This window comes from Hemitrygon akajei, chromosome 12 (assembly GCF_048418815.1).
Source record: "Hemitrygon akajei chromosome 12, sHemAka1.3, whole genome shotgun sequence".
Lineage (NCBI taxonomy): Eukaryota > Metazoa > Chordata > Chondrichthyes > Myliobatiformes > Dasyatidae > Hemitrygon > Hemitrygon akajei.
The window spans coordinates 68990346-69003162 of NC_133135.1; the positions used below are offsets into that span (position 1 = coordinate 68990346).

Genomic DNA, 12817 nt, shown 5'->3' on the forward strand with positions numbered 1-12817 from the left:
CAAATTCACAACACTTCAATCTCTCCTTAAGAGTGGGTGAGGCTGTAGATTGTAGTGAAGAACTATGGTACTTCAGGATTTCTGAATATGAAATTGGCTCCAGGAATTATTGTGCAGTAACAGTGATAATAGCTTGGCCTCTCTGCCCTCAGAACTAATAATATCATAGCAGATGTGGCAACTCAAGCTCACTTTTGCACCTTTGGCAGAACTCTCAATTACTTCAGTTGATCCAAGGTCTAAAATCCTTTGCGTAAAGAAATGTTCCCTCATCTGACCTAAAAGGACAACTATAGTGAAACTGTGATTTCTGGCCATTTATTCATTACCCAGAGAAGCAGACGTTCATCAGCTTTTATTATGTTAATTTCTCTTCCCAGCTTGCATTATTCTCTTCTAAATTTAAAAGCATGCCAAACTCCTTCAAAATATTTTCAATAAGACAATCTTACAAATTTAAGCTACACTGATTACCAAGACAAAATAGCTTCCTAAAGTACAGAAACTGCAGCTAACTACTCTACAAATATGATCCCCATGCTCTGTAATAATTTGCTGTGGTTGAAACACATCACAACTTGGGGCAACATAACGTATCATTTGCCTTTCTAATTACTTGTGAAACTTCACCTAATTTAGTGGTGCTCAACCTTTTTTCTGCTTGTGGCCCACTTGTGACTTTCATTTACCTCTGTAGCCCCCATCTTTCATAGTCACTATTAGTTGTTAATTATATTTTGTCAACTGTTCTAATTATTCTAATATACAGTCAACATTTATGTTTCAATATGTTATAAATGTTAAATGAGTTACAGGTATATATGAAAAAATAAAGCTATTATTTCAAAGCTCTGAATAGGATCATTTAATTTATAATATTTATAAATCCTGGTGACTGATGCAAACTAGTGAGTCTTTGAATAACTAGTTGCAACTTGGATAAACATAATCGAAGATCACCTCTTTTCACAACATCAAGACAATTATGAGCTTTTGGTAGCAGACAAAGAGCTTGACTAAAACCACATTCAACTGGATAACAAGTGGGAAATTCAACTAAAAACATCTGCTTTCTCCCAGACTGTGGGAACTTATTTTGAATATCACAAGTTATCCAGAAATTTTACTTGCTGCATTTGAATTTTGCTCGAGCACTCTGCAGCTCAATAAGACTTTCTTACGATGTAGTGTCAATATTGTTCACATTCACCCCAAATGGATTTTCCAATTTCCAGCAATCTGGAATATGCAACTCCAGCAGGAATCAGAACCAAAATTCCATATCAGTGTGGAGTTGTTTCAAATGAAATAATTTCCAACTCAGGATCAATAAAGTACTTATTATTATACAATCAGATCATCATCTTGCAATTCTATTTTAAGAGTGGCCAGTGAAGGAAATTGCGTAAACTCGTAACATCCAATATTGCTGCTGAAAAGTGAGTTTTCCCAGGACAGCAGTAACACTCTTGTTACGTGAATTGAGTTTCTTTTCCGCCTTGTAACTGTTTCATAAAGTCAGTTTTTCAAATAACTCTGACTGGTAAAATGTCAGATTTAGCAGTGACAATTTTTTCCTCTAAGCTGCTCATCACTTAGAAATGCTGCTGCAATACTACACCAAAGTGCAACAAAGCATCAAAGACAATTACCTTTTGATAACCTTCAAACGTCTGTAAGCATTACTGCTGTGTATTTAATATATCAGTAATATCTAAGCAATAGTGCAAACATTTTGCTTGATTAAGCTTACTTTGTTGTTTACATAATGCACTGAGAGTTATATGTAAAAGTACGTGAATGGCATACATCAGCAAGCCACCACATCATAAGAGTGTGCTTCACCTAAAGTTTAAAAAAAGTACACGCATGTCCTGGTCTCCCCATGCTTTTCTTTCAATTAGTTTTATGTTTTGGAGTTATAAAACATAACAGTGATGATGAGGAAGTTTTAAGCAAATTCAAGCCAACTACCTACCTGTAGAAGTGCAGCAAGATGTTAGAATTTTAAAAAGTGATAGATACAAATTTAAAAAAGCAAAAATGCAAAGATAGACACATTCAATGTATAAGAAATAGTTGGATATTGTATACTGAGCAAATGGAGCAGTACTTTGAAGCAAATAGCCAATAAGAAATAAGTGCCAGTTTTGCACACTGCATTGGGTGGAAGAACATAGTTTGCTTAGAAGTTTAACTGCTCAGCCAAAGCATCTGAAATGAGTTTTGCTGTTCTAATGGAAGTAATGTAGGAACACTTAGAACTGAAGCCATTGTTGAATGCAGAATGCTTCAGGTTTCATCAACAGAATCAAAAGGAAGGAAGGTCCATTTTAGCATACATGTCTGAATTTAATAGATTGTCTGAGCATTGTCAGTTTCATGATGGGATTAATGTACTAAGAAAACATTCAGTTTGTGGAATCCTACAAGAAAGCATTAAATGGCTCTTATTATAAAGAAATACAGCTAACATTTTAAAAAAGCAATGGAAACAGCAGACAGATGCAATTAAGTTGCAGTCAGGAATGAAAATGAGCATGAACAAAATTGCAACATCTACACAGAAACCTGCCTGGCCAAACAAATTGTGTTAGCATTATGGCAGGTGCTCACATATGCCAATGAACACGGGTTTAAAGGCAAAACTTGCATAAAGTGCAACAAAGACACCCCCCCCCCCCATGTTGGGCAAACAAAAATAAATAGACTGAACAGGGAAGAGAAAGAGATAAAAAAAGTTTCTTCAAAGTTTCAAAAAGAGCACGAATACAGGTCAGTGGAAGGCAGATTGAACCAGCCTCTTGCTGTACAGTCACCATTAAGTCTTGCTGTAGACAACCCAGCCCAATCTGCAGTTTGTATTTGGAGATGTGGAGCAGGGCTCTGTGGGCTACCCTGCAGAGTGTGAATGGTAATCAAGTAGCAGCAGAGATAACAATTGATGTGCCGCACCAAACCCCCCCCCCCCCCAGTGCTCATGAGTGCGCGAGAACACACACACAAAAAAACAAAGCTGTTTGCTGCTTCATTTGCATCATCTAGCATATTTTCCCATTCATCTCATTAAAGGTTTTAATTACATATTACTTTATTTTTATTTTTATATTTTACTAATATTTCATTAAAACAGTAAACTTATCATGGCCCATTCAGATACTCCTGTGGCCACCAGTTTCTTGTTCTTTCATTGCAGTCCCTACGAAAACAGACATGGCCTGGTGGGGGGGGAGGGGGATATGCCCCACACTGAGAACCACTGTCCTAATTCACTAACCAAAGAGCTTGCATGTGACAATAATGAAGCTACATTGTCGTAAAAAAATTATTACATTAATGCCCTTCAAGGTGGAATATCTGCTGTCCTTGCCAATTCCATATCATGGGCTTCAGCAGACAGATTCTTGATTCAATTTCCCTTCCAAATGGCCCTTTGAACACATAGTTCAGAGACGTTAAGGGTTGAGCACTAAATGGTGTCTCCACCTGCAACAGACACGCCCATGAAAATAAACCTTTTCTGAATTTTCAGTAACTGTTTTAATGAGACTGCTTGCTCTCCTAAATACATGTATAGAACACCCTTGTTTGATATTACATCAGGAAACAGACCTCAGCTAAGAAATAATTACAATAAACTTATACTGCTCTGACTTGAAATACAACCTAGACCAAAACTGCATAGAATGTTAGAGATGTGACTTTAACAAAGCATCTGATAATTGCAGAAAGATTTACCCACTTTTCAATTCCCTGCTTTTATATTTAAGACACTGTTGCCATAGTTCAGATCACAAAATAGAGATAATTTGTTTAAGAAAAAACTTACTGCTTCCTACATTAACCTAACATTTTACAAGGAAGCTCTGTAAAAGCATACCCAAGCTTGATATGCTCTTCATTCATTTCTTCCTCCTCAAAGATATTTCAAATTTCAGAATATTCAGGGACAATTTTAGAAATTTGTGAGGGAGAAAGGAAAAAAGTAAAAATTGATTGGAGGGATATAACGAGGACAGAGAAATTTGGCATGATGTTTAATTAAAACAAAATTTTGTGGGTGGGTCAGGCAGCACTGCTGGCAAGATAAATAGGAAATAACCTTTCAAATCAGTGATCTTTCATCAGAACTAGAAAACTGAGTAAACAAATTTTAAATTGCGGAACTGAGGAGGGGCACTGGAACAAAGGCAGTGTGTTTTAGAGGGTGGCACCTTAGACTGAGACAAAAGACTACAGAGTCTGGAAAAACACACAAAACACTGGAGAGAACTCAGCAGCTCAGGCATCAATGAAGGAAAATGGACAGGCAACTAAAATTACCTGGATGACAATTGTTTTCCATAAGACCTTAAGATACAGGAGCAAAATTAGGTCATTTGGTCCAACGAGTCTGCTCCGCCATTCAATCATGGCTGATCCTTTTTTCTCCTCAACCCTACTTCCTGGCCTTCTCCCCATAACCTCTGATGCCATGCCCAATCAAGAACCTATCAATATCTGCCTTACAAACACCCAATGACCTGCCCTCTGGCTGAAGAAATTTCTCTGCATCTGTTTTAAATAGCACCCCTCTATCCTGAGGCTGTATCCTCTTGTCCTAGACACCCCCCCCCCACGGGAAACATCTTTTCCATATCTACTCTGTCTAGGCCTTTCAATATTTGAGAGGTCTTAATGAGAACCCCACCCATCCCTATCCTTCTAAATTCTAGCAAGTACAGACCCAGAGCTATTAAACATTCCTTGTATGATAACCCTTTCATTCCCAGAATCATCTTTGTGAACCTTCTCTGGACCTTCTCCACTGCCAGCACATCTTCTCTTGGATGAGGAGCCCAAAACTGCTCACAATAATTAAGGAGAGGCCTCACCAGTGCTTTATAAAGCTTCAGCATCACATCCTTATACTAGACCTTTTGAAAGGAATGCTCATTTGCCTCCCTCACCACAGACTCTACCTGCAAGTTAACCGTTGGAAGTCCTTATGCAAAATACCCTAAGTCCCTTTGCACCTCAGATTTTTGGAATTTCTCCCCATTTAGAAAATAATCTGCACTACCAAAGTGCATGACCATACATTTTCCATCTTTGTATTTCATTTTCCACTTTCTTGCCCATTCTCCTAATCCAAGTCCTTCTGCAGTCTACCTGTTTCCTCAACACTATCTGCCCCTCCACCAATCTTCGTCTCATCTGCAAACTTGGCAACAAAACCACCTATTCCATCATCTAACTCATTGACATGCAGCATAAAAAAAGTGGCTCTAACACCAGCCCCTGCAAAACACTAGTCACTGGCAGCAAACCAGAAAAGGATCCTTTCATTCCCACTCGCTGCCTCTTACCAATCAACCAATGCTCTAACCATGCCAGTACATTTCCTGTAATACCACAAGCTCTTAATTTGATAAGTAGCCTCATGTGTGGCACCTTGTCAAAGGCCTTTTGAAGGTCCAAATATAAAACATCCACTGTATCCACCTTATCTACTCTACTCATAATCTCTTCAAAGTATTCCAACAGGTTCATCAGGCAAGATTTTCCCTTAAGGAAACCACACTGACTTTGTCCCATCTTGTCCTGTGTCACTAAGTACTCCATAACCTCATCCTTTAACAATTGACTCCAACATCTTCCCAACTACTGAGGTCAGGCAACTGGTCCATAATTTCCTTTCTGCTGCCTACCTCCTTTCACAAAGAGTGGAGTGACATTTGCAATTTCCAGTCCTCTGGCATGCCAGAGTCCAATGATTTTTGAAAGATCATTACTAATGCCTCTACAATCTCTACTGCTACCTTTTTCAGAACCCTAGGGTGCAGTTCATCCTGTCCAGGTGACTTGTGGATCACTAGGTCTTTCAGCTTTTTGAGCACCTTCTCCCTTAAAAATAGTAACTGCACTCACTTCTCTTCCCTCACATCCTTCAACATTTAGCACATTGCTAGTGTCTTCCACCAAGATGAATGATGGAAAATACTCATTTAGTTAATCTGCCATCTCTTTGGCCCCCTTTATTACTTCTTGGGCCTCATTTTCTACATCCACTCTCATCTCCCTAATTGTTTTCTCCCCCCATACTTGGAAAAGCTTTTACTTTCGACTTTGATATTGTTTGCTAGCTTGTTTTCATATCGCATCTTTTCCCTCCTAATGATTCTTTTAGTTGCTCTCTGCAGGGTTTAAAAGCTTCCCTATCCTGTCTTCCCATTAATTTTTTTGCTTTGTTGAGTCCCCTATCACTGCTGCTCCCCTCCTCTCCTTCATTCCCTTCTGCACCACAGACCTATGCTTAGTCCTGTCCTTAGACCTATCCTGAATCCTGTCTCTGCAGCATTCCCTGGGAGGTCATCCCCCACGACAGTATCCAAAATGGTACACTTGTTATTGAGGGGAATAGGGGGAGTGGCCACAGGGGTGCTCTGCACTACCTGTTCACATTTCCATTTCTCCTGACAGTCACCCAACAACTTACCTCCTGCAACTTTGGGGTGACTAATTCCATGTTTTATAGGCATCCGTTAGTCCCGTGAGACCATGGATTTGCGCCTTGGAAGGTTTTCAGGGCGCAGGCCTGGGCAGGGTTGTATGGGAGACCGGCAGTTGCCCAAGCTGCAAGCCTTCCCTTCTCCATGTTGTCCAAGGGAAGGACACTAGGACCCAAGCAGCTTGGCACCGGTGACGTCGCGGAGCAATGTATTGTTAAGTGCCTTACTCAAGGACACAACACGCTGCCTCAGCTGAGGCTCGAACCAGTGCCCTTCAGATCACTAGACCGATGCCTTATCCACTAGGCCATGCGCCAGCACCAATTCCATGTCACTCTGATCAATTATCTCCCCACTCTCCCATACAGTCTTCAAAGAGCCGCAGCTGGATACACTTCATGCAGATGTAGTTATCAGTTCATTTTTGCAGAGGAAATTAATACTAACTGATCATAACTCATCTGTACGGCGTATTATAGACAGGTAAATTAATGAAGCAGTTGTGGAGATAAAAAATAACCTGTAACTGAAATGAAAAACCAGCAGTATCTGTGCAAGGACAAATGCAGTTAATGTCGCATCCAGCTCACTGACTGACAGAAACAGGTAGCTATCTGAAATTGTGACATTCAGCATAGAGTCCAAAAAGACTGCCTATCTACACAGCTATCTGGATCGTGTGTGTGCGTGCGCTTATACATCATGAACGACAAGGACCGCTGACATCCTTGGATGGGTGCGTCTATTATTTGTGTGTCCAGCGAGGACTGGTGAATCCAATCTGGGCTAAGAAGCACCTCCCACATGTGGGGCAAGTGTGTGAAGGCTCTTTAGTTGAGGTGCCTGGTGAGCGTTCTTTCTGCTGTTGTCACTTCCTTTATGCTTCAGCATTAAGATTCTTTTCAGCTTTAGTGCCACCTTTATTGAGAAGGCTACACCAGGGTGAGTGATTCAAGGCTGCATGTTCCCAAGAAGTGTGATCGATCTCAAGGGCCTTGAGTGAAGTCTGAATGTGTCCTTGAATCGTTTTCACTGGCCACCATGAGAGTGTTTCCCTGTGGACAGATCCCCAAGGAACTGCTTGGATGTGTGATTGGGAGACTGTAGGTCTGACACAGTGGTCAGCAGCACAGGAGCGCCACAGGGAACCGTACTCTCTCCGGTCCTGTTCACCCTGTACACATCTGACTTCCAATATAACTCGGAGTCCTGCCATGTGCAGAAGTTCGCTGATGACACGGCCATAGTGGGTTGTGTCAGGAATGGACAGGAGGAGGAGTATAGGAAACTGATACAGGACTTTGTGACATGGTGCAACTCAAACTACCTGCGTCTCAATGTCACCAAGACCAAGGAGATGGTGGTGGACTTTAGGAGATCTAGGCCTCATATGGAGCCAGTGATCATTAATGGAGAATGTGTGGAGCAGGTTAAGACCTACAAGTATCTGGGAGTACAGTTGGACGAGAAGCTAGACTGGACTGCCAACACAGATGCCTTGTGCAGGAAGGCACAGAGTCGACTGTACTTCCTTAGAAGGTTGGCGTCATTCAATGTCTGCAGTGAGATGCTGAAGATGTTCTATAGGTCAGTTGTTGAGAGCGCCCTCTTCTTTGTGGTGGCGTGTTGGGGAGGAAGCATTAAGAAGAAGGACGCCTCACGTCTTAATAAGCTGATAAGGAAGGCGGGCTCTGTCGTGGGCAAAGTACTGGAGAGTTTAACATCGGTAGCTGAGCGAAGGGCGCTGAGTAGGCTACGGTCAATTATGGAAAACCCTGAACATCCTCTACATAGCACCATCCAGAGACAGAGAAGCAGTTTCAGCGACAGGTTACTGTCGATGCAATGCTCCTCAGACAGGATGAAGAGGTCAATACTCCCCAATGCCATTAGGCTTTACAATTCAACTGCCAGGACTTAAGAACTTTTTTTTAAAGCTATTATTAATGCTTTTTGAGTTAGTGATTTAGATGCATATCATATTATTACTGAGTTAAGTATTGTATGTAATGAGTTTTTGCTACAACAAGTGTATGGGACATTGGAAAAAATGTTGAATTTCCCCATGGGGATGAATAAAGTATCTATCTATCTATCTATCTATCTATCTATTGACATCTCGACCACATGGCCTGCTCACCTGACTTATTGTTTCATCAGCAATGTGTGGATGGTAGGGATGTCAGCTGCAGACAGCACCTCCATGTCAGGAATTCTGTCTTGCCAATTGATTTTCCGATCTTCTGTCAAGTGGAAGTGGTTCAGTCTACCCGCTTGTCTCATGTGCATTTTCCACATTTTGCACTTGTGTAGGAGGGTGGGTAGGAAGACAGTGTGGTAGACTTTCAGCTTGGTCTTCAGAGTAATTCCCTACGCCCCATACAGTATCACATCATCTCCCAAATCTGGCACTTGCCTTGACGATACTGCAACTGACCTCATCATCAACGTGAACTCCTCCTGAGAAGTGAGCTTGTCAACTGCCTGGAGCAGCTGGCTCCACGTAGGGTTGATCTGAGGTTGCATGCTGCACGACTTCTGTCTTCTTGACACCTCTCGGCTCATGGTGTCGAAGGCCTTGGTAAGATTGACAAGGGTGGTGAAGAGCTGTCTATTCGCTCCTTGCATTTTTCCTTGAGTTGTCTTGCAGCAAGGATCATGATGATAGTTCCTTTTCCTTTCCTGAAGCCACACTGACTTTTTGGGAGATTACCTCATTCCAGGTGAGCATTTAGCCTGTCTAGCAGGACTCTGTCCAACATTTTCCCAGCTACTCAGAGTGAAGAGATACCTCTGTGGTTGTCACATGCTTGGCGGTTTCCCTTGTACAGGTGCACAATGGATCCATCCTTGATTGCTTGTAGAATCTGACCCTTCTCCCAGGACTGGAAGAGCTGCGTCAGTTGGCTAGTTTTGAGTGGACCACTATTTTGTAGACTTCTGCTGGTATAGCTCTGCTCCAGGACCCTTGCCACTTGACAGCTGGCTATTAACTTCTTGAATTCCTCTTCTTGGGGAAAAGTCCATCTCATGGTTGATGTCTTCATGATCAAGATGGTGGATGGTCTGTTCAGCAGAGATTCAAAATGCTCTGCCTATCTGCCCTGAATCTTGGCCTTCTCAGTGAAAATTGTAGTGCCATCTGCACTTAGGAGGGGCGAGGTCCCAGAAGGCTGAGGGCCATATAGTATTCTGATAGCATCAAAGAATCATTTTGAGTTATATCTGTTGGTGTAGCCCTGAATCTCGTCAGCCATTTTGCAAAGCTAAGAGTCTTGTAATCTTTGAATTTGGCTTGAACTATTCTCCCCATAATGGCAAATATTGTCTTCTTAGAGATGCACAAAGGATCATTCTGTTAGGCGAAGCATAGCCTGTGCTTTTCCTGTAAGTGAACTTTTATCTCCTTGTTATTCTCATCAAATCAGTCTTAATTCTTCCTTGCTGTATATCCGAGGACCTTGAAGGAAGGAGAGTGAATGTGATCTCTGGAAGCAGCCCAGTCTTCATCAACATCCCCTCCAAGATGAAAATCAGCGAGTTGTGATAGGAGACTTTAAACCAGCTGGTCTGTAGTACTACCTGATTTCAGCTTGCTGATGTTAAGCTTCTTGGCAAATTTTCTTACTTGAGGACATTGTTTGGGTTGGATGTGGACATTAAATTTGGAAACAATCAGATGGTGATCTATCCAGCAGTCTGCATCACGGATGGCATTTGTCACTCTGACATCATGTCTGTCACATCTTCTATTGATGACAGACGCCAGTGCTTAGAGTGAGGATGAATAGAGTAAGCGTCTTGTTATGGTTTGGCAGGTGGAAGACCATGTTGGTGATGATCAAGTCATTCATAACACAGGTTCTCAAAAGCAGCAGGCCGTTAATGTTGCATCCACCTACCCCATAGTGCCCTAGGACTCCATCCCAGGTATTGGAGTCTCTTCCAACTCGAGCGTTGAAATCTTCAAAGCCAAGGAGTTTGTCTGACCTTGGAACAAAAGCCATCAGGGAATCAAGCTCTCTACCAAACTTGTGTTTGGCTTCCTCTGGGTTGGACATCGTGGGCCATGGGGCTGATCAGCCCGACATTGCGTTTGTTCCCCAGGGTGGCTGCATAGTCATTAGATGATCATTGAATCCTTTTGGCAGACTGGTAAGCTTTTGGACAAGGTCACTCTTGATAGCAAATCCGAGTCCTGCTTCACAATGATCGATGCTGCTGCATCCACTCCAGAAGAATGTGTAGCCGCCACCCACTTTTGTCAGTTTTTCCCTCATTGGCCAGGCAGGTCTTGGAGAGAGCTGTTACGTCAATCGTGTACCTCTGCAGTCCTCTTGCCACCAAGTAGTTCTTCCCTCTGGTCTGTCAGACTTGGTGTTGTCTATTAAGGTTCGCATGTTCCATGTGTTGATTCTGAGTGGTGTCACTGTTGATCAATTTCTTGATTTCAACTGAAGTGGATCCCCACCTGCCATAGTTCTTCGTACTGCAGAGGTGAGCAATGTGGTCCTGAAAAGGGCTGTTCAGTCACTCAGGTGGCTGCTAAGTTCCACTGCAATTCCGGGGAACGATAAACAACCCACTGATGTTCGCATCTACAGCTTCCAGTGTATCCTCACCTGCTGCTTCATTGCTCGCCCATGACCACAGGACTTAGATTTGGATGTCATGACATGCACACGAGTCTGATTAAAGTCAGAGAGTTGTGCAGGTTGTCAACTTCACTCTCTCATCCCAGTCTATCTGGATCCATTGGCAAGACGAGAGTCAAGATGACTGGAGATAGGTCAGGATGCTGTCGATTACCAGGGTGATGTACATGTCTTGCTGTTCTCTTAGCACTCTACAACGCATGCTGGGAAACCCCTTCCTGCCTGTTGAACAAGCTGATAGTTTCCTCCACAGTTTGCTGAATCCAGTCTTCATCTGCTTTGGGTAAACAAATCCGAAGTCATCGAGGGTTAAAAAAACCCCGATGGCTGCTCTCACCCGGTTTGGCCACCCTATCGAAGGTGTTGTCTGGTGTGCATGCAAACAACTTAATCGTGATTGTAGAGGCATTATGTAAATACAAATCTTAAAAAATTTGATTAAAAAGAACCATTGTCAAAGGACTTGTATTGATACATTGGCGAGCACACTCAATCTGAAAATTTAATGTTACACAAAGAAGGAATCCCATTAAATGGATGCAGCACACTGTGGTAATTGAAAGCAAGTTCCCAACAATTTTCTCTTTTTTTTTTTACAAAAAATATTTTTTTAATTAGTTTTTCTATACATTTTACAAATTAAAAACCCCAAATCCCAATGAGGAACATTAATACAGTGCAAAATTAAGCATACAATGACAATATGCTACAAAGGAAGAGAATTTGACAAAAAAGCACCTAAATTGAAGACAAGTAAACTTAGTATCCTCCCCAAGCCCCACAACACAAAAAAAAACAACTCCAGACCAACCACAACACAATATAGAGAGTATAAATCAGGACAATCAAACTCCCAGACTGTGAATACATTTAGCAACAGAGGATAATAATGCCTACTACCAGGAAAAAAAGGGAGCTGAAAGCAAGGGACCGAAAAGTAAAAAAAAACCCTAGTCAAGAGGAAGGTTATGAAAGTACTCGATAAAAGGTCCCCAGACCTTATGGAACTTTAGATCCGAATTAAGAACTGAATAATGAATTTTTTCGAGGTCCAAGCAGGCCATGATGTCGTTAAGCCATTGAGCATGAGTGAGCGGGGCAACATCTCTCCATCTAAGGAGGATCAAGCGTCTAGCCAGGAGAGAGACAAAGGATAATATTAGGCATTTGGTCAGACTCAGACGTAAATCTGTCTCGCCCCAGAAACCAAACAAAGCAATTAAGGGGTTTGGTTCTAGGTGCTGATTCAGAATACACGATAACGTAGTGAAGACATCTTTCCAAAATTTCTCCAAGCTAGGACAGAACCAGTACATATGGATGAGAGAGGCCACACCCCTCTTGCATTTATCACAGAGTGGACTAATGTTAAGGGTAGAATCGAGATAGTTTAGATTTAGACATATGGGCTCTATGAACAATCTTAAACTGTAAAAGGCAATGGCGAGCACAAAGAGAGGTTGAGTTAACTGATTTAAGAATCAAGTCCCAGCTCTCATCGGATAAGGAGGTATTTAAATCCCGCTCCCAGGCCATTTTAATTTTATCCACAGGGGCCCGTCGTAAGGCTGCTAATTTATCTCGAATAATTGATATTAAACCTTTACCTAGTGGATTAATGGAAAGAAATAAGTCCATAGCATTTTTCGCAGGCATTTCAGGAAAGTTAGG

The 12817-nt window shown here is 41.9% G+C and overlaps 1 protein-coding gene across 11 annotated transcripts in view; it reads right to left on the reverse strand.

Moving 5' to 3' along the window:
* LOC140737177 (UDP-N-acetylglucosamine transporter-like) overlaps positions 1-12817 on the reverse strand; it is a 65736-nt gene that overhangs the window by 35313 nt on the left and 17606 nt on the right. The gene's annotated exons all lie outside the window — the stretch shown is intronic.